Below are 20,346 nucleotides of genomic sequence, written 5' to 3'. Positions count from 1 at the left end.
GAGAGAGCGCGCGCGCGCGCCAACAACCACAGGACTGCCCTTGTTAATAACGTCAGGGACGTTAATAGGCCTCTTTTCTCCCCGCTGCCAAGTGGCGTGCGGTGCATTGTGTTTGTGGTACCGCAGTGGAGGGCAGGTGTTCCATCCACACTGGATCTGATTCCCAGCCAGAACGTTTCAGAGGCTGGAGGTGACGCACAGCGACGAGTTCCTGATTGCTGCTGACACGGGGAGAAGCGGAAGGAGGTGCGTGCTGGCCCCCGGGGTTCCCCCCCCCACCCCCCACCCCGGAACGGCCCCTCCCTCCCTCTCTCCTCCTTCAATACCTTGGCCTTGCCTTGAGGCCACAGGACGCGGCACTCCACAACGTGGGTGCCCTGAAAAGGAAACTCTTAGCTGGACTCAGAAGGACACAGGTGGCACCGACAGCTGCACGCTCCCTGGGTCTCTGGACTTGGCAGAGCTCCCTGGATTTGGTCATTTAACAGTCCTGTCAACACAGGCGGGAAGGGACAATGGCATTTTTAATAAGCTTCCTGTTTGTTCAGAGAGGAAGCTGCTAATGCCTCACTCCAGAATGGTGTCTGGAGGTGACCGTGCCAGCTTTCCCTCCGGGCACCTGATCTGCCTCCCTTCTGCCTGTTCAGCCACAAGTTTCAAAGGTTGACAGTTTAGCTCAGGGCATGGCAGCTCTTGCATTTTCCACTGCCAGGGGCTTCTCAAGGACCCTTGTGCCCTTCTGTTTTCCAGGGGACCATTCTTCTGCTCTGGTCTGGGTATAAAAGGGAACAGCTGCACTGGAAGTCGGGACTGGAGCCCGCTTGGCCCACATTCCTTGTCGAATTCCCGTCTTGGCCCTCTCCCCTGCACCCCCACGTCCGGTTAGTACAGGCGGTCCCCGGGGCCCTGCTTCTACTTTCAAATCCCTCACGGCAACGCCTCACACCACCCCACACGGCATGAGGGGCCTTTCTGGGGTTTGTTTTCTCATTGGCTCCCCAGAGACCCTGGACAGATAAAGTCACAAGGAGGTGGAAGGCATCCATTTTCTTTCCGGTCGCTCCTTGAGAAAGAAGGAGGCTGGTGACAGAAGAATAAACCGTTATAATTCCTTGGGTGCTTTTCTGGCATATTCTGTGGGGAAGCTATGCCTGGAAATGACGATGGATGGGCCCAGATTGATTTTTTTTTTTTTTTTCTGCTAATGTTTCCCACATAGGGTCTTTTCAAACTCATTTGTGCAAGACTTTTTTTTTTTTTTCTTTTCTGAAAAGCTGGGAGAAGGTAAAATTTCACAGGAGAGTCCCATGCTTTCTTCTGTGGGAACTATGAGGCCAGCTCACCAACTCCACTGTTCCCACGTGGCTTCAACCCCGCCTTGTCCCATCCAGGCCTTTGCAATGACTTTCTCAAAACTCCAATCTTTCTTCTTCCACCCTAATCACCTTCTTTAAATACAAGCAAGATCTCACTTTTCCCTCCTCTAAAATCTTCACTGGCAAACTGTCTGCCAAAGTCCCAAACCTGAGAGTGTCATCAAAAGCCCTTGACAAGATGGATCCATCCAATCTCTTTTTATGTACCCTCCCTTCAGAAGATACACGTGGTAGGGGCGCCTGGGTGGCTCAGTCGGTTAAGCCTCCGACTTCGGCTCAGGGCATGATCTCGTGGTTCGTGGGTTCGAGCCCCGCGTGGGGCTCTGTGCTAACAGCTCAGAGCCTGGAACCTGCTTTGGATTCTGTGTCTCCCTCTCTCTCTGCTCCTCCCCCACTCATGCTCTGTCTCTCTCTCTCTCTCTCTCAAAAATAAACATTTAAAAAAATTAAAGAAAGAAAAGGAAGATACATGTGTTAATCTGGGTTGGCCAAGAAGTAGACATCATGATGAGATTCACAATGCATAGATTCACTTGCCATTTGCAACTACGTGGATGGAACTAGAGGGTATTATGCTAAGCGAAATTAGTCAGAGAAAGACAAATATTGTATGACTTCACTTATATGAGGACTTTAAGACACAGAACAGATGAACACAAGGGAAGGGAAGCAAAAATAATATAAAAACAGGGAGGGGGACAAAACATAAGAGACTCTTAAAACAGAGAACAAACAGAGGGTTACTGGAGGGGGGTCGTGGGAGGGGGGATGGGCTAAATGGGTAAGGGGAATTAAGGAATCTACTCCTGAAATCACTGTTGCACTATATGCTAACTAACTTGGATGTAAATTTAAAAAATAAATTTAAATATTTTTTTTTTAAAAAATGCGTAGATTCAACTAGGGCTAATACCTGTGGAAGAGAAAAATGGGGCAGTAGCTGGAGAAAGCAGGAAGAACTGTCCGAGTTTAATGAAGGTTTGACATACACACACATACACACACACACACAGTGAAGGGGAGAGGAAGGAAATGTCAAGTAGAAGCATCCAAGACTGATATAGAATTAAGAAAGTTGCATCAAGGCCATCAGGGAGCGATGTCAGCCCACATCAAGGGAAATTTAGCCAACAAAGGACTTCCATGGCTTCCAGGAATGGACCCATCTTTGTATCCCTGCCTCACTCAGCCACTGGCTGAGAACAGCCGATGGGAAATGCATTTGGCCTTGATGAAACCCAGTGTGGATTGGTTTATGGACTTCTCAGAGGGCAGCAGCTGGGATCCTTGGTCAACCCCTGGATTTGGAGGTCTTCAAGGGGCATTTCCATGGGCATTCCCATAGCTGCCACAAGGTGCAGGTCAGCCAAAGAAAGTAACCTATAGTCTTCAGAGTAAGCCATTCACCCATGCATTTGCTCCTGCCTTCTTCCTTGCCTGCCATGCTCTTTCTTCCATTCTACCACCAAATGAAATTCTACTCATCCTTCAAGGGTCCACACAAGTGCCACCTTCTCCAAGAAGCCTTTTATCTACACTGATGATACTTTGCCTTCCCCTCCATGATAGCATCCTTTTGGATTTACACTAGTTGTCCAAGTCTCATCCCTGGCCTTGAGGATAGAACTGTTTCATTCCTCTTTACACAAGTAGTTTGGCACCGCAGCTCACATAGATTCTCTCACGTACTTATTCAACAGGATTGCTTGTTTATTTTTATGTACCAGGCACTACACTGGGCCCCACTGGTCTAGAATTGTGCAAGATGGTGAAGGAGCTTACTTTCCAGCCTGGGTGAGGGAACTAGGAGAATGAAAATATTAAGAGTCAAGCAATGTCCCACAGGAGAAAGGGGACAAGAAGGCAGAGTCCTGAGCCAAGGTATCCTGGACTGGTACTATGTTTTTAAAAAATGTACAGCAATAGCATATGAGGTCTTGGGATGCTAAATTTGGGGAGTTGATGTTAAAAACCATCCAGAAGTCAGATTAATGAATTTCAGTGACCCCATTGGTTCAGCAAAATTACCAGAAAGCCTCTGTCTACAATGGCTCTGGATGGGCAAAAAAAAAAAATCTCTGTGCCTGTGTCTTACACTGCCATAAATGTTTATTGGAGCTATGCACAGGCTTTCAGAAACCCCAGGCCAAAGTCAAGAAATTAACAAGTAAATACAAAGCAAAAGCTCTTCTTAAAGTAATTCCCCATTAATAATTATAAAATGCTTAAGAAAACAATCCACTGTGAGTAAAAAGTCAGCGAGTACAACAGATGATTAATTCATCAAGAACTTGAGATAATAGAAAAACAATGTAAGAGAAACTATAAAGCAAGTATGCTTAAAGTATAAAAGCATTTCTTTAAGTATTAGAAATATAAGGGAAAAAATTGGACTCTATGAAAAAATGAACCAGCAGATTTGAAAAAGAATGAATCAAAACTTCTACAAATGGAAAATATTTTCATGAAAATTAAAAAGTGAATGGGCAATGAAACAGCAAATCACCCAAGTTAGATTTGAAAAAAGTGATCAAATATAGCACAGAAAAGTAATAAGGTAGAAAATATGAAACATTAAGAAACCATGGATGATCTAATGAGAGGGTCAAACATATGTCTAGTTGGAGTAGAAGCAATATTCCAAGAAGAAATGTCTCAGAATTTGCTCAAATAGATGAAAGACATGAATGTTCAGATTTAATGAGTATGAATCCCATGCAGAATGAATAAAAATAAACCCACAACAAGAATAGCATATTGAAACTGCAAAACATGAATGCTAAAGAGAAATTCCTTTAAAAAAAAAGAAAGAGAGAAACAAAATTTAACATAACTCGGTAGCTATAGTGGAGACCAGAAGACAGTGGAATGTTGTGAAAATCCCAAGGGATGAAAATGTTCAACCTAAAATTCTATACTCACATAAACTTCTATACTTTATTCTGTAATCAACAGTACACAAATTAAAGATATTTTAGGCAAATAAATGCCAACATGATTTATAATTCACAGATTCCCACTCGAAAAGATTCAAAAGGATGTACTTCAGTGAGAAGGAAAGTTGAGGGGCACCTGGGTGGCTCAGTTGGATAAGTGACCAACATCAGCTCAGGTCATGGTCTCATGATTCTTGAGTTCAAGCTCCCCATTGGGCTCTGTGTTGACAGCCCAGAGCCTGGAGCCTGCTTTGGGATTCTGTGTCTCCCTCTGTCTCTGCCCTTCCCCTGCTCACTCTCTCTCTCTCTCTCTCTCTCAAAAATAAACAAATATCTATTTTTTAAAAAAAAAAAAGAAAGAAAGTTAAGCCAAAGGAAGAGTGCAAATACAAGGGGTGAAGATCAGCTAAACAGTTGTTTAAAATTTAGGTAAGTGTAAGCAAATGTTGGCTGTGAAATTAATAGTAATAATAATAATGACTAATTTAGGATAGTTTAAACCCAAATGGATTGAAAATGCTTGACAAAAATCACACGTGAACCAGGGTAAATGTGTTCATAGATTTGTTCAAAAAGATGATGCGCACAATAGATCTTGTCAAGATCTTGTTAAATCTTGTTAGGTCAAAGATGCATATTAAAAATCTAAGGGTGCTTAATGCAATGTGTTACTCTGGATTGGATCTCGAAACAAACAAACAAAAAGTACGTAAGTGGAAAAACTGGTAAAATCCAATTAAAATCTAGAGTTTAGTTAATAGTAATGCATCCCTGTTGCTTTGGTTTTTTTTTTTAATTTTAACTAATGTGCCATGGCTTATAAGATGTTAACAGGGAAAACTGAGTGAGGGTTATAAAAAAAAAAAATTCTCTATTTTATACTTGTAACTTTTATGTAAATCTAAAATTATTCCAGAAAAAAATTTTATTAAAAAATAGAGAAAAAATTTTAAATGCAAAGGTAACCGCTAAAGACTAGAGCAAGAAAGAATAACTTCCAATTAGAAGGCAGAAATATAAAGAAAACTTGGTAAATCAAAATAGGAGGCAGGCAAGAAGAAACATAAATAAGTATTTAAAAAGCATTATGGATAACAGAAAAAATGAATTGGTAGAAATAAATTTAAATATCGGATCGGGGAACAGATGAACAAAAGGGAAGGGAAGGAAAAGTCAGATAAGAACAGAGAGGGAGGCAAACCATAAGAGACTCTTAAATACAGAAAATGAACTGAAGGTTGCTGGAGGGGAGGTGGGTGGGGGGATGGGCTAAATGGGGGATGGGTGTTCCCAAGTAGGAGAGCATTTGTTGGGATGAGCACTGGGTATTATATGTAAGTGATGAATCACTGAATCCTACTTCCGAAATCATTATTACACTGTATGTTAACTAACTTGGATTTAAATAACATTTTAAAACTTAAAAAAAATAATAAATAAAATACATACATACATACATACATGACTGGGGACTAAATAAGGTAAAAGCAAACATCAGTAAATTACCAAACAGAAAAGATGAGCTAATTAATAACATGAAGATCTAGTTCTTTAATCAAGAAAAAATGAAAAGGAAGAAAGGGAGGGAGGAAGGAAGGGAGGAAGGAAATCATTAGGTAAACAAGTATTTTTTTTAAAGAGGAGAAAACAAATACACAAAATTAGAAAATCACCACAAATATAGAAGAAACTTGGAAAGATATGAAGGCATCTACTCAGCTCTATATAATCAACTTTCTTTAAGCACCCAGGTGATAGAATTCTTCCTTTGTCTTCCACATCCTTTCTCTGCCCCCTCCTCCTTGACTTTAATGGACCACATCAAGCCCTCTGGCCTCCCGTCAGTTTTAGGTCCAGCCAATGGAAAGACATAAGAAGAGACTCTTCCCCCAGTTCCCTTCCTCCACCAAAGGACACAGCACATTGGTTTTACTTTTGGATTTAGCAAAGGCAAATTGAAAAGCCAAGAGGCTGATCCCTACATGGGATCACCAAGAGTCCCTATAGGATAACAGGACATCCTCAGGTATTGGACAGACTTGGGGACCAGTTAAATCCACTTCTGTATGTCCTGGTTGTGTGACCTTGGTCGAGTGAGTCCCTGATATCTACTGAATCAGGTGGCTATAAGAGGAAGAAACACACAAAAGAATAGTAGTAATGTATGTAACCCACAGAGATATTTATAAAGGCTCAGGAGAAGAGAAGTCAAGATGATGGAGAAGTAGGGGGACTGGAATTTCCCTCCTCCCTCAAACACAGCAGTATTGAGGTCAGAACACTTGGAATACCAGGAATACAGGCTGCAGAGTGACAAAAAAAAATCTCCAGAGATGGAAAGAGACAGCTTGGCAGGACAGAGGTGCATGTATGCGAATTGGGAGGGATAAAAGGAGTGGTGTAAGCAGGGAGTAGGGAACCTCTTCAGTGGGAAAACAAAAGGAAGAGAAAGAGAAGCTGTGAAAGTGTGGGATTGTATTTGGACAAGAAAAAGACCTCTCCAGACCATGGACTGGGGAACGAGAAATACGGAAAGAGCCAGTTTCAACTTTGCAAACAGCCTTAGGAACTAAAGACTGGAGTTATCTGGGGTGCAAGACATTCTCTGGACTGAAGCTGGCCGTGTGCTCACGCCTGGAAAGCAGCCACCCCAGGGCGCGGTAGCGATCTCAGGGGGTGCACTGGGATAGAAGAGTCACCTCCCTTGAGTACTGTGGAAAGAGGGTATATTGCCCCCCAAACAAGGAAAAAAGACCCTGCAGGTGCCAGCCAGAGGCCTTTTGTCAGCGGGGCTAGCCAAGAACCAGGTCCATGGGGTGCGGGATCCTTTAAGAAATCGGGTTTTGAATCCCAGTCCAGTGCCTGGGAGACATGGGAGACTGTGGAGCAGGACAAGCCAGCCGCCTGCCCATTCTACTCTGTGAGGGCAGCCTGAACAGCCTGGTTTGAGCTGCCCTGTCCGGGGAGGAGAGATTGGGGTGTGGCCATTTTTCACCCCATCACCAACACAGTGGGGCTTCAGGGAGCAGCACACCGGCCCCCAGTGGAGGCAGGACCCGCTTACACCATCCCCGCCCCTGGGTGCCTGATAACTGCTTATCTCCTGGAGCGAAACTGACACTAACCAAACCAGACGGCCCCCCTCCAGACCAGCACAACCACGGATCCCAGACACCAACAGACAACTGCCCCGTGGTTTTGTAGGTTAGTCTATTTTTCTTCTCTTTCCTCGTCTTTTCCCTTCTTTTTCTTTCTATTCTCTTTTTTTTTTTTTTTCCTCCTTTGAAATCAGCATCCTAGTGTCTGATTCAATTTTTGGTCAATCCTTATATATTTTCTTTCTTTTCTTTTCTTTTCTTTTCTTTTCTTTTCTTTTCTCTTTCTTTCTTTCTTTCTTTCTTTCTCTGTTCTGGTTGTTTGTTTAATCAGACATTTTTACTCTCTTCTTTTTACATATTTTCTGTATCTCCTTTATTTTCCCGTCTCTCTCTCTCTCTCTCTCTCTCTCTCTCTGGATTAAGCCTTATAGATTCTTTGATTCTCTGCCTGGCCTTTTTTTTTTTTTTTCTGCCCTTGTCATTTCTCTCTTTCTATGGGATAAAGTGTCTTCCTCCATTCTTTTTTCCTTTTTTCCAGGGTTACTCCAACAAACAAATCGAAGCACACTTGGTGGAAGGTCCAATCCACCACTACAAGCAGTGAGATAAAGCGGCCAAAGATGCAACAACAGAGTGCACACAACATACTCCAAAGACGCTTCCTGAAATGTCAGGCCCTGGACAGTGCATGACACCTTTTTAATATAGTAGCACTCGCAGGTCCAGGACACATAACAAGCTACTAAAACACAGAAAAAGGCAGGAAACTAGCCAAAGTGATGAAACAGAAGAATTCTCCCAAAAGAAATTCCAGGAAGAGATGACAGTCAGAAAAGTGCTCAAAACAGGTATAAACAATGGATCTGAACGAGAATTTAGAATAATAGTCAAAGACTCATAGCTGGGCTTGAAAAAGGCATAGAAGACAGCAGAGAATCTATTCTTGCAGATCAAGGGCCTAAGAAATAGTCACAGTGAATTAAGAAATGCTGTAAGCGAAATGCAAAATAAACTAGATGCAAAATAAACAGCAAGGATAGGAGAAGCAGTGGAGAGAATAGGTAAAATGGAAGATAAAAATATGGAAGATGATGAAGTTGAGAAAAAGAGGGAAAGGAAATTAATAGAACATGAGGGGAGAATTAGAGACCTAAGCGATTCAGTGAAACAAAATAATATCCATATCATAGGAGTTACAGAAGAAGAAGAGAGAGATAAAAGGGCAGAACGTTTATTTGAACAAATTATAGCTGAGAAATTTCCTAATCTGGAGAAGGAAGCAGACATCCAAGTCCAGGAGGCACAGAGAACTCCCTTCAAAATCAACAAAAACAGATCAATACCACAAAAGTATCATAGTGAAACTGGCAAAATACAAAGATAAAGAGAGAATTCTGAAAGCAGCTAGGGACACATAAGGGTAGTAGCAACCTGTCCACTGAAACTTGGCAGGCCAGAAGGGAGTGGCAGGAAATATTCCATCTGCTGAATAGGAAAAATATGCAGCCAAGAATCCTTTATTCAGCAAGGCTGTAATTCAGAATAGAAGGAGAGATAAAGGCTTTCCCAGACAAACAAAAACTCAAGAAGTTCATGACTATTAAACGAGCCCTGCAGGAGATCCTAAGGGGGACTCTGAGTGGAAAGCAACAAAGACTACAAAGTACCAGAGACATCACCACAAGCATGAAACCTACAGATAACACAATAACGCTAAATCCAGAAACCTATGGATAACATAATGACGCTAAACCCATATCTTTAAATAATCACTCTGAATGTAAATGGACTAAATACCCAAATCAAAAGACATAGGGCATCAGAATGCATTAAAAAACAAGATCCATATATATTCTGCCGACAAGAGATTCATTTTAGATCTGAGGACACCTGCAGATTGAAAGTGAGGGGATAGAAAATCATCTATCATGCTACTGATGTCAAAAGAAAGCTGGAATAGCCACACTTCTACCAGACAAACTCGATTTTAAAACAGAGACTGTAACAAGCAATGAAGAAGGGCATTATATCATAATTAAGGGGTCTGTCCATCAAGAAGAGCTAACAATTGTAAATGTTTATGCCCCCAATGTGAACACCCAAATATATAAATCAATTAACCACAAACATAAATAAATGTATAGATAACAACGCTGTGATTGTACGGGACTTTAATACTCCACTTACAATAGTGGACAGATCATCTAGGCAGAAAATCAATAAGGAAACAATGGTTCTGAATGACACTGGGATAGATGGACTTAACAGATATATTCAGAACTTTTCCTCCAAAAGCAGCAGAATACACATTCTTCTCGAGTGCGCATGGAACATTCTCTAAAATAGATCACATACTGGGTCACAAAACAGCCCTTGACAAATATAAAAGGATTGAGATCATGCCATGCATATTTTCAGATCACAATGCTATGAAACTTGAAATCAACCACAAGAAAAAATTTGGAAAGCCTCCAAATACATGGAGGTTAAAAACATCCTCCTAAAGAAGCAATGAGTCAACCAGATTAAAGAAGAAATTAAAAAATATATGGAAGCAAACGAAAATGAAAACGCAACAGTCCAAACCCTTTGGGATTCAGCAAAGGCAGTCCTAAGAGGAAAATACGTTGCAATGCAGGCCTATCTCAAGAAGCAAAAAAGGTCCCAAATATATAGAACCTAACTCACAACTAAAGGGACTAGAAACACACAGCAATGAAAGCCCAAATCCAGCAGAGAAGAGAAATAATAAAGATTAGAGCAGAAATAAACAATATAGAATCAAAAAACCCCGGCAGAACAGATAGATGATCTAAGAGCTGACTTTTTGAAAGAATAAACAAAATTGAGAAAACCCTAGCCAGACTTCTCAGAAAGAAAAGAGAGAGGACCCAAATAGATAAAATCACAAATGAAAGAGGAGAGATCACAACCAACACCACAGAAATACAAACAATTATTAGAGAATACTATGAAAAATTATATGCCAACAAACTGGGCAATCTGGAAGAAATGGACAAATTCCTACACACCCACACATTACCAAAACTCAAAAGGGAAGAAAGAGAAAATCTGAACAAACACATGACCAGCAAAGAAATTGAATTGGTTATCAAAAATCTCCCAACAAATAAGAACCCTGGGCCAGATGGCTTCCCAGGGGAATTCTACCAGACATTTAAAGCAGAGTTAATACCTATTCTTCTCAAGCTGTTCCAAAAAGTGGAAACAGAAGGGAAGCTTCCAGACTTTTTCTATGAAGCTAGCATTACCTTGATTCCCAAACCAAAGACCCCATCAGAAAAGGGAATTACAGGTCAATATCCCTGATGAACATGGATACAAAAATTCTCAACAAGACACTAGCAAATAGAATTCAACAGTATATGATCCATGATCCAGTGGGATTCATTCCTGGCTGCAAGGCTGATTCAATATTCGCAAGTTAATCAATTTGATACATCACATTAACAGAAGAAAGGATAAGAACCATATGATCCTGTCAATAGATGCAGAAAAAGCATTTGCCAAATGCAGCATCCTTTCTTGATAAAAACATCAAGATAGGGATAGAAAGAACATATCTTAACATCATAAAAGCCATATATGAAATACCCAGAGCTAATATCATCCTCAATGGGGAAAAGCTGAGAGCTTTCCCCCTGAGATCAAGAACACAGCTGGGATGTCCTCTCTCACCACTGTTGTTTAACATGGTGTTACAAGTCTTAGCATCAGCAGTCAGACAACAAAATGAAATAAGAGGCATCCAAATTGGCAAAGTAGAAGTCAACCTTTCACTTTTCACAGATGCCATGATACTCTACATGGGAAATTCAAAAGACTACACCAAAAAACTGCTAGAACCGATACATGAATTCAGTGAAGTCTAGGATATAAAATCAACGCACAGAAATCGGGTGCATTTCTATACCCCAATAACGAAGCAACAGAAAGAGAAATCAAGAAATTCTTCCCATTTACAATTGCACCAAAAACCATAAAATACCTAGGAATAAGCCTAACCAAAGACGTGAAAGATCTGTATGCTGAAAACTATAGAAAACTTATGAAAGAAATTGAAGGAGACACAAAGAAATGGGAAAACATTCCATGCTCATGGATTGGAAGAACAAATATTGTTTAAGTGTCAATATTACCTACACAATCTACACATTCAGTATAATCCCAATCAAAAGTGCACCAGCATTCTTCTCAAAGCTAGAACAAATAATCCTAAAATTTGTATGGAACCACAAAAGACCCCGAATAGCCAAAGTAATGTGAAAAAGAAAACCAAAGCTGGAGGCATCACAATCCTGGACTTAAGCTTCTACTACAAAGCGGTAATCATCAAGATAGTATGGTATTGGCACAAAAACAGACACATAGACCAATGGAATAGAATAGAGAACCCAGGACTGGACCCACAAATGTATGGCCAACTAACTATCTTTGACAAAGCAGAAAAGAATATCCAATGGAAAAAAAAAACAGTCTCTCTAGCAAATGGTGCTGGGAGAACTGGACAGCAACATGCAGAAGAATGAAACTGGACCCCTTTCTTACACCCTACCCAAAAGTAAATTCAAAATGGATGAAAGACCTAAGTGTGAGACAGGAAACCATCAAAATCCTAGAGGAGAAAACAGGCAGCAACCTCTTTGACCTTGGCCACAGCAACTTCTTACTTGATATGTATCTAAAGGCAAGGGACATAAAAGCAAAAATGAACTATTGGGACCTCATCAAGATAAAAAGCTTCCTCACCACAAAGGAAGCAATCAATAAAACTAAAAAACAACCGACGGAATGGGAGAAGATATTTGCAAATGGCATATCAGATAAAGGGTGAGTATCAAAAACTCTATAAAGAACTTCATAAACTGAACACCCAAAAAACAAATAATCCAGTGAAGAAACAGACAGAATACATGAATAAATACTTTTCCAAAGAAGACATCCAGATGGCTAACAGATATATGGAAAGATGCTCAACATCGCTCATCATCAGGGAAATACAAATCAAAACAACATTGAGATACCACTTCACACCAGAGTGGCTTAAATAAACAACTCAGGAAACAAACAACAGATGTTGGTGAGGATGTGGAGAAAGAGGAACCCTCTTGCACTGTGGGTGGGAATGCAAACTGGTGCAGCCACTCTGGAAAACAGTGTGGAGGTTCCTCAAAAAATTAGAACTAGAATTACCCTATGACCCAGCAATTGCACCACTAAGAGTTTATCCAGAGGATACAGGAGTGCTCATTCATAGGGGCACATGTACCCCAAGGTTTCAAGCAGCGTTATTGACAATAGCCGAATTATGGAGAGAACCCAAATGTCCATCAATTGATGAACGGATAAAGACGATGTTGCATATATATACAATGGAATACAACTTGGCAATGAAAACGAATGAAATCTTGCCATTTACAACAACGTGGATGGAATTGGATGGTAGTCAGTCAGAGAAAGACAGATATCATATGTTTTTGTTCATATGTGGAATTTGGAAACTTAAAGGAAGACCATAGGGGAAGGGAAGGAAAAATAAGTTACAAACAGAGAGGGAGGCAAACCATAAGAGACTCTTTTTTTTTTTTTTTTTTTTAATGTTTATTTATTTTTTGAGAGAGCACAAGCCGGGGAGAACAGAGACAGAGGGCGACACAGAATCTGAAGCAGGTTCCAGGCTCCTAGCTGTCAGCACAGAGCCCCACACAGGGCTTGAACACATGAACTGTGAGATCATGACCTGAGGCAAAGCTGGACACTTAATGGACTGAGCCACCCAGGCGCCCCAAACCATAAGAGACTCTTAAAGAGAACAACCCGAGGGTTGATGAGTATGGGGGGTTGGGTAGGGGGCGGGGAAAATGGGTGATGGGCATTGAGGAGGGCACATGCTGGGTGGAGCACTGGGTGTTGTAGGTAAGTGATGAATCACAGGAATCTTCTCCTGAAGCCAAGACCACACTGTATACACTGTATGTTAGCTAACTTGACAATAAATTATGAAAAAAAATTTTAATTAAATTAAGTTTTACAAAAAGGCTCAGGAGATAACATAAGTAGTCAGTACATATGATAATATGGCGCTTTCATAGTAATTCTTTTTTACCACCTCAGTCATTTTGTTCTTATTCCCTATCCATTCCCTTTCCTAAGGGATTAAACTATGGACAATGATGAAGGCATAGAAAATTGACAAGACCATAAACAAGAAAAAAACAGGAGCCAGATTCTCTGGAAATGTCATTGTTCCCATGATCATCATGTGCGTATAGAAAGGCTATGAGCCATTGATTCATTAGAATCCAGCAAGGAGAGCCTACCTAAGGTCTTGGTCCTCAATCAGTGTATGCATGGTTACACTCAAAAGCTAAACGAAAACATGTGAACATTTGGGGGATCAGGTTTGTTGCAAATTGATCTTTTTGTCATTCTGACACAGAGAACGGATGTGCGAATGAATGAACAGGTGAATGAATGAACACACGGGGGAATGAATGAATGAATGAGCCAGTAAACAGTTGATACAGGACATTGATAAAAGGCCGGCAGAGAACAAACACCCCACGTGCTCTGACGGTTCTTTCTAAACTAGGAAAGAGGGCCATCTGCACGCAACTGATTATTTCACTGTGCTTTTGGCACAGGACAGCAATGAAGGAGTTCTGATAATCATTCCTCTTCATTCTCATTATTTTTTACTTTTTCCCCACCGTTTTCGTCATTTCTGGCAATGTCCAATATTTCCAGCGTGCCCGGCTCTGATTGGTGAATTACTCACAAACAGAACGTACAGAGGCACCTCTCTGTAGAATGAGAGTTTGATTCTCCATTTTATTTTTTCTGTTTAGGCTTTTAGGTGATTTTAGGCCTTCACCAAGAGGAGGGGAAGCACAGAGCAGCAGCTCTGGGGAAGGGACTGGAGTGACCCTGTTCATCTCTCCGGTCGCCACATCAGGAGGTGGCCTCATTCACATCACCCAACACTGCAGGCTGCACCCCGCACGTCTGCCCCTGCCTCGCACCACCATGGAGCGCTGTGGACTCTTTTTCTTGTCCAGATCACAGACCTTAAAGATCTCAGAACCCCAGGACCATCCAGCTCCAAGGATGAAGCTCAAAACCCACTTTCTCCTCCGAGGTGAACTTTCCTCGTAAAACTAAATGAAGCCTCATAAAATAATTTCCTTCCATGACTCAAAAGTATCATCGCCATAACACACACAGAAATCTGGCAAGCTCCCCTTTTTAATCACGTCTCATGATATAAAAGGGAATTGTTTCTTTAAACCACCTCATGTCTCTCCAATGTATTTACAGTGTGAGTCACTTCATCCAGGGGTATTTGCAGTAATAAAATATTTGAGAAGAAAAAAATAGAAGTCTCCTCCCATCTCTTGGGGGTTTCCCTCTGGAAAACTTGTTTCTATCAGTGTCTAGAAGGCTGCCCTTCCACGTTCCTGTGTACCACGTTTGAGTCTGATGGGGACACAGTCTTGACTCAGAGGGCATTTAACAGTTTAAACTATATTTGAAATGTTTTCCTGTTTGCCAGACCCTAGTTTTGATCCTTTTTCTTTTAATTATGCCAGTCTACAGGTTAGAGAGAAATGATGCCAGGGATCCTGTCATCTTTTAGGTACAACACAAAAGAGTTTTGCTTTTTTGTTTATTTCCACTTATTTTTCTTCTCTCCCATGTTTCCCCCCAACATTTGGATCTGCCCAGGAAGAGCTTCGTATCTCACTAAGCAAAATTCTTTCCTATTTTACTGTAGTCCAATATATATACATATTGCATTTTAAAAGATGAATTTTGCAAAAAGTGAGCTGAAAGAACTTACGCATCTTGAGCTCAGTGCTTTTTTAACAATGAAATGCAAACCACAGGGTAATGCAACGTATACAATCCAGAAGAAGCAAGACCTGTCATGACTGGGTCCATCCTTCTCCAATCTCGCCTCCCTTTGTGGTCAGCAAGAGCTATTTGAGTCTGTGTTGGCTTTATGAACCGTAAGCTCCCAAAAGGAAGACTTGCCCAAGTTCTGGAGCCTGAATTCTGTGTCACACACCTTCCTACCACTCATGCAGTGATCTTTCCTTCCCTCCATACATTGCTTTGGGCCAGTCCCCCATTCAACCGCCCAGCTCTGTAGCTCCCAAGAGCTTTAAAAAAAAAAAAAAAAGACTCCCACTAACCCCATTATTAGTATTAACATTAATCACATTGGCATTGTGGAATCTTCTGCAGGGTGGAAGGTTCTGAAGGGTAGGTTTCTATGTGGGAGCTGTGACCAGGAGTGCTGAGTGCAGGAGGAAAAATCAGAGAGGTGTCCCCAGCGGGATTAATATCCTCCTAAATTTGTTTATTTATTTTTCCTCTTAAACTTAGAGAGGTGAGGAGAATTTCCCCACTGGGGAAAGGCATAGGCTTTCGAGTTAGCCAGACCTGGATAAGAATCCTGGTTCTGACACTTATTAACTATAATCCTATGCAAGTTACAAGCTTCTCTGAACATCAGTTTCCTCCTCTGTGAAATGGAAATAAAATTAATCCCCATAGGGGATTGTATGAAACAATTCATGTCTCACCTTTACTTCTGCAGGTCACATTCTCTGATACATATCAGGTGTTCAATAACAAATATTAATTTCCTTCCTCTTTTCTGGAACTTGCACCCCTTTTCCATTGGCTACTTGATGAGCCAACTTTTTTTTATTGTACAATTTTTTTAAGTTTGTTTATTTTGAGACACAGAGAGCAGGAGCCAGGGAGGGACAGAGAGAGAGAGAGAGAGAGAGAGAATCCCAAGCGGGCTCTGCAAAGTCAGCACACAGCCCAACATGGGGTGGGAACCCACAAAACCACGAGATCATGACCTGAGGCGAAATCAAGAGTCGGATGCTCAACCGACTGAGCCACCCACGTGCCCCTTGGTGAGCTAACTTCTTTTTTTTTTTATGTTCATTTATTTTTGAGAGAGAGACAAACAGACTGTGAGTGGGGGGAGGGGCAGAGAGAGAGGGAGACACAGAAACTGAAGCAGGCTCCAGGCTCCCAGCTGTCAGCACAGAGCCCCGAAGCAGGGCTTGAACTCACGAACCGTGAGTCATGACCTGAGTTGAAGTCGGGTCGGACGCTCAACCGACTGAGCCACCCAGGTGCCCCTTGGTGAGCTAACTTCTAACACGGACACTGCACTTTCTCTCACATTATCATCTCTGAACAAAACATGTTTCTAACCTACTTTTAGAATGTGTTTAAGGACTGGCCTCACTAACCCAATGCCCCTTCCCAGGTGTTGGTTACAACAAAAGCCACCATCGTTTCTCTAGCCAAAAAAAGAAAAAAACCTTCTTGGATGTCAGTTCAATCCATTGGTCATTTAGGGAGCCTGTAATCGTGCCGGGCATTGGGCTAAGTACTTGGGAAGCAGAAATGTCTTGAAGACGTTATAATGAGAGAAACTCATATTCCAAAATAACATCAAGCAACCCCATTCCTTTCCTCACTGAATGAATCACATCCAGTATCCTCAGTTAGAGCCTTTGGAGAAATGTAAGATATGAAAAGAAATGAAAAGATAATCTTGTACGGGGCTGTTGGTTGGCAAGTGATGGGAGCAGGTGGGGAGATACTACAATGGATCCAACTCGCCTTTTATTCCCATTGATGAAGTGAGCATCTTGACGTGTTTAGGAAGGTAAAATATATCACGTGCAGCCGGAAAAATGTATGAGCATAGAAGTTTCCACCCTCTTTCCTCCCTTCCCCTTGCAGAACCAAAGAAGAGAGAGAGAGAAGTGGAGCCTATAATATGGCATCATATTTAAGGGAGAAAACCCAATGACAGAAGAGAAAGAAGGAAGAGGCATTACGTGGATTGTTTGTAAAGGGTCCCATTCTGTGTGTTAATCTCTAAGGAGAATATGTCCAAATTTAATATCTTTACAAAGAATTCTATATCGAGGGGCTTTAAGAAATCTAACCTAACAGTGAGGTATGCCAGTTTATGATAAGTTGGCAAAAGTATGGAGAACTCAGGCAAACACCAATATTAAGGTTAAAAAGGAGCATCGTACTTTCTGTGGTGATATCATCCATGGTATGGAGCAAGGAGGAAACACGTTATTTGTATTTGTTTGAGGTGGAGCTGCTACAAACCAGTCTTTGGAGCAAGCAAGAAGGAACAAAAATGAGATAGTGGATGCCTTCCATCATATGATGGCTGGACCCCAGATGGTGTTGGCCCAGATCAGACCCTGCCCTTGAATGTGACTTTTCGATACCAAGGCCCTGAGGTCCTGCTTGCTTTATATTATGGTGGAACAGTGTCTTGTCTTGATCAAAGGCCTTCTCTGTCTTGCACTTCTGCCTTAGATTTAGATTCGAGAAGATTCTGGGGAGCACAAACAATTTTCTGATATTCTTCCAGGGCCTCAACAGGCCCTTTTCTTTCTTCTGCCCTTCGGCAGAAGTCTTCTGAGATTATTACTGAAGCTGGAGCTCTCCAAAAGGGATTTTGACCAAAATGAACTGGCTGCTTCGGACACACGATGACCAAGAGGCTGGCATCCTATGGAAGTGCTACAGTTGGATGCCGGGCCCTTCCTAACCACCAAGGCATTTCATTGCACAACTTGGCTATTTTCAAACTTTTTAACTGTTAACTCTTTCTTGCAGTGTCTTGACTACATCAAGCTTTGTCTTTCCTTGCTTCTTTTTGGAAAAAAAAAAAAAAAAAAAGACTGAAGATGATAGACTATAACAAGACCATAGGCTGTACACCCAAACAAAAGGGCTTGGTTTTTTGGCCTCTGTAGATGGGGCCGACAGTCATGTGGTGTCACCATGATGTAAGCTGGGCTATGGGAGGTTCATGGTTCTCCACTTATACCGGTGGTCAGCCAAACACACTTTTCTTCTCCCTGTTTTTGATATATTTTGCAATTGATACAGTCTGTAGGTCTGGTATTACTTCAACTATTCCTGCCTTTTAGGTGCCTTATTCTCCCATACATGGACCTGGTCATCTATTCACACTGCTATGGACTGAATGTTTGTGTCCCTGCAAAATTCATATGCTGAAATCTAACCCCAATGTGATGATCTTAGGAGGTGTGGCCTTTGGGAGGTGATTAAGTCATGAGGGTAGAGCCCTCAAAAATAAAAGAGGCCCCAGAGAGCTTCCTAGTCTTTTCCACTATGTGAGGACACAGTAAGAAGACACCATCTATGAACCACAAAGTGGTCCTCACCAGACACGGAATCTGCTGGTGCCTTGATTGTGGACTTCCAGCCTCGGGAGCCATGAGAAATAAATTTCTGTCATTTTTATAAATCACCCAGCCTGTGGTATTCTGTTTAAACAACCCAAATGAACTAAGATATACACATGCATTATCATCACATGGGTGACGCCGATGTGACTCAGGAAACTTACACAGCATGGGACAGCCCCGGACTATGGAGCAGGGACAGAGCAGCAGCTTCCCCATCAGTAGGAAAGCTCCCAAATCTCACCCTAAGACACTGTGGTGCTGTTGCCAAAAACGTCACTGGATAGGGGTACAGATGCCACAGGATCACTGAAGAGTCTTGCCTTTGTCATTACCAAGGGAAGGATTATATTCTCCTGGCTGATACTGTATTTACGTTGTTTTATTGGCTGTTTGCAACATCTGACAATCAGCGGAATTGACTTTGCTGTCAAGACAGAAGGGTGTTTGAGGGATGACTAATGCTTTAAGTGGCCAATTCATCAGTGAATGGTTTTTAATCTTACGGTAGTTCTCCATATAACTTCATGTCTGTAGAGACTTAAATAGAAAGGACATTAGACTGAGGATGCCTTTAATCTAGAAAAGTGATTGATTGATTGATTGATTGATAGCCATTAGTAGGCCATAAAGTGCCTTAATGCCCTTGGTCCGTAGCAGCCACTGTCAACATTAAAAAGTACTCCCTTCCGTGAGAAGTGTCTCTCATACTCCAACTGGAATTTTGTACCAGTGCTGTTTGTCATTGTGGTGGCTTATAATGAATGGAAACATGTTTCTAAGTAAGTCTTCCTCTTGCACAATTTTTAAAAATTAATTTTAAGGCTTCTGTGCCAGGTAAACAACTTGTCTCAAACATGTTTTTCATCCTTCAAAACTATTTCATAATTCTACATTTTTGTAATGTTCACTGGGAGAGGCAGAGAGGGGGAAAGTCTTTCATAGGAGAAAAATAACCATTTTTCCCATTTGCCTTTCCTGGACTTTCACGTCTCTCTTCCAAGGTAGTGGCCCTACTGCTTTCTCCCTCCCCTTGTCCCCATTCTGTCTCCTCTCCTTGTCATGATCAGCTTCTCAAAAATGAACTGTTGGGACCTCATCACGATAAAAACTTCTGCACCGCAAAGGAAACAATCAACAAAACTAAAAGGCAACCGACAGAATGGGAGAAGATATTTGCAAATGACATATCAGATAAAGGGTTCATATCCAAAATCTATAAAGAACTTAGCAAACTCAACACCCAAAAAACAAACAATCCAGTGAAGAAATGGGCAGAAGACATGAAGAGACACTTTTCCAAAGAAGACATCCAGATGGCAAATAGACACATGAAAAGATGCTCAACGTCACTCATCATCAGGGAAATACAAATCGAAACCACAGTGAGATACTACCTCACACTGGTCAGAGTGGCTAAAATGAACAACTCAAGAAACAACAGTTGCTGACAAGGATGTGGAGAAAGGGGAACGAACCCTCTTGCACTATGGATGGGAACGCAAACTGGCGCAGCCACCCTGGAAAATGGTGTGGAGGTTCCTCAAAAAATTAAATATAGAATTACCCTCTGACCCAGCAATTGCACTACTAGGAATTTACCCCAAAGGATACAGGAGTGCTGATTAGAAGGGGCACA

At 41.6% G+C, this 20,346-nt stretch overlaps 1 long non-coding RNA gene across 1 annotated transcript; it reads left to right on the top strand.

The window, feature by feature from the left end:
• Nucleotides 1-60: 60 nt before the first annotated feature.
• On the top strand, nucleotides 61-15,634 carry LOC123592862. Its single transcript, XR_006709985.1, has 2 exons — nucleotides 61-246; nucleotides 14,280-15,634. It is a non-coding gene; the product is annotated as an uncharacterized LOC123592862 (long non-coding RNA).
• The last annotated feature ends 4,712 nt before the right edge of the window (nucleotides 15,635-20,346 follow it).

Source organism: Leopardus geoffroyi, chromosome D4 (assembly GCF_018350155.1).
Source record: "Leopardus geoffroyi isolate Oge1 chromosome D4, O.geoffroyi_Oge1_pat1.0, whole genome shotgun sequence".
In the NCBI taxonomy this organism is placed as follows: Eukaryota; Metazoa; Chordata; class Mammalia; order Carnivora; family Felidae; genus Leopardus; species Leopardus geoffroyi.
The sequence above is the reverse complement of the archived record's forward strand: the minus strand, read 5'-3'. Positions and strand labels throughout refer to the sequence as shown.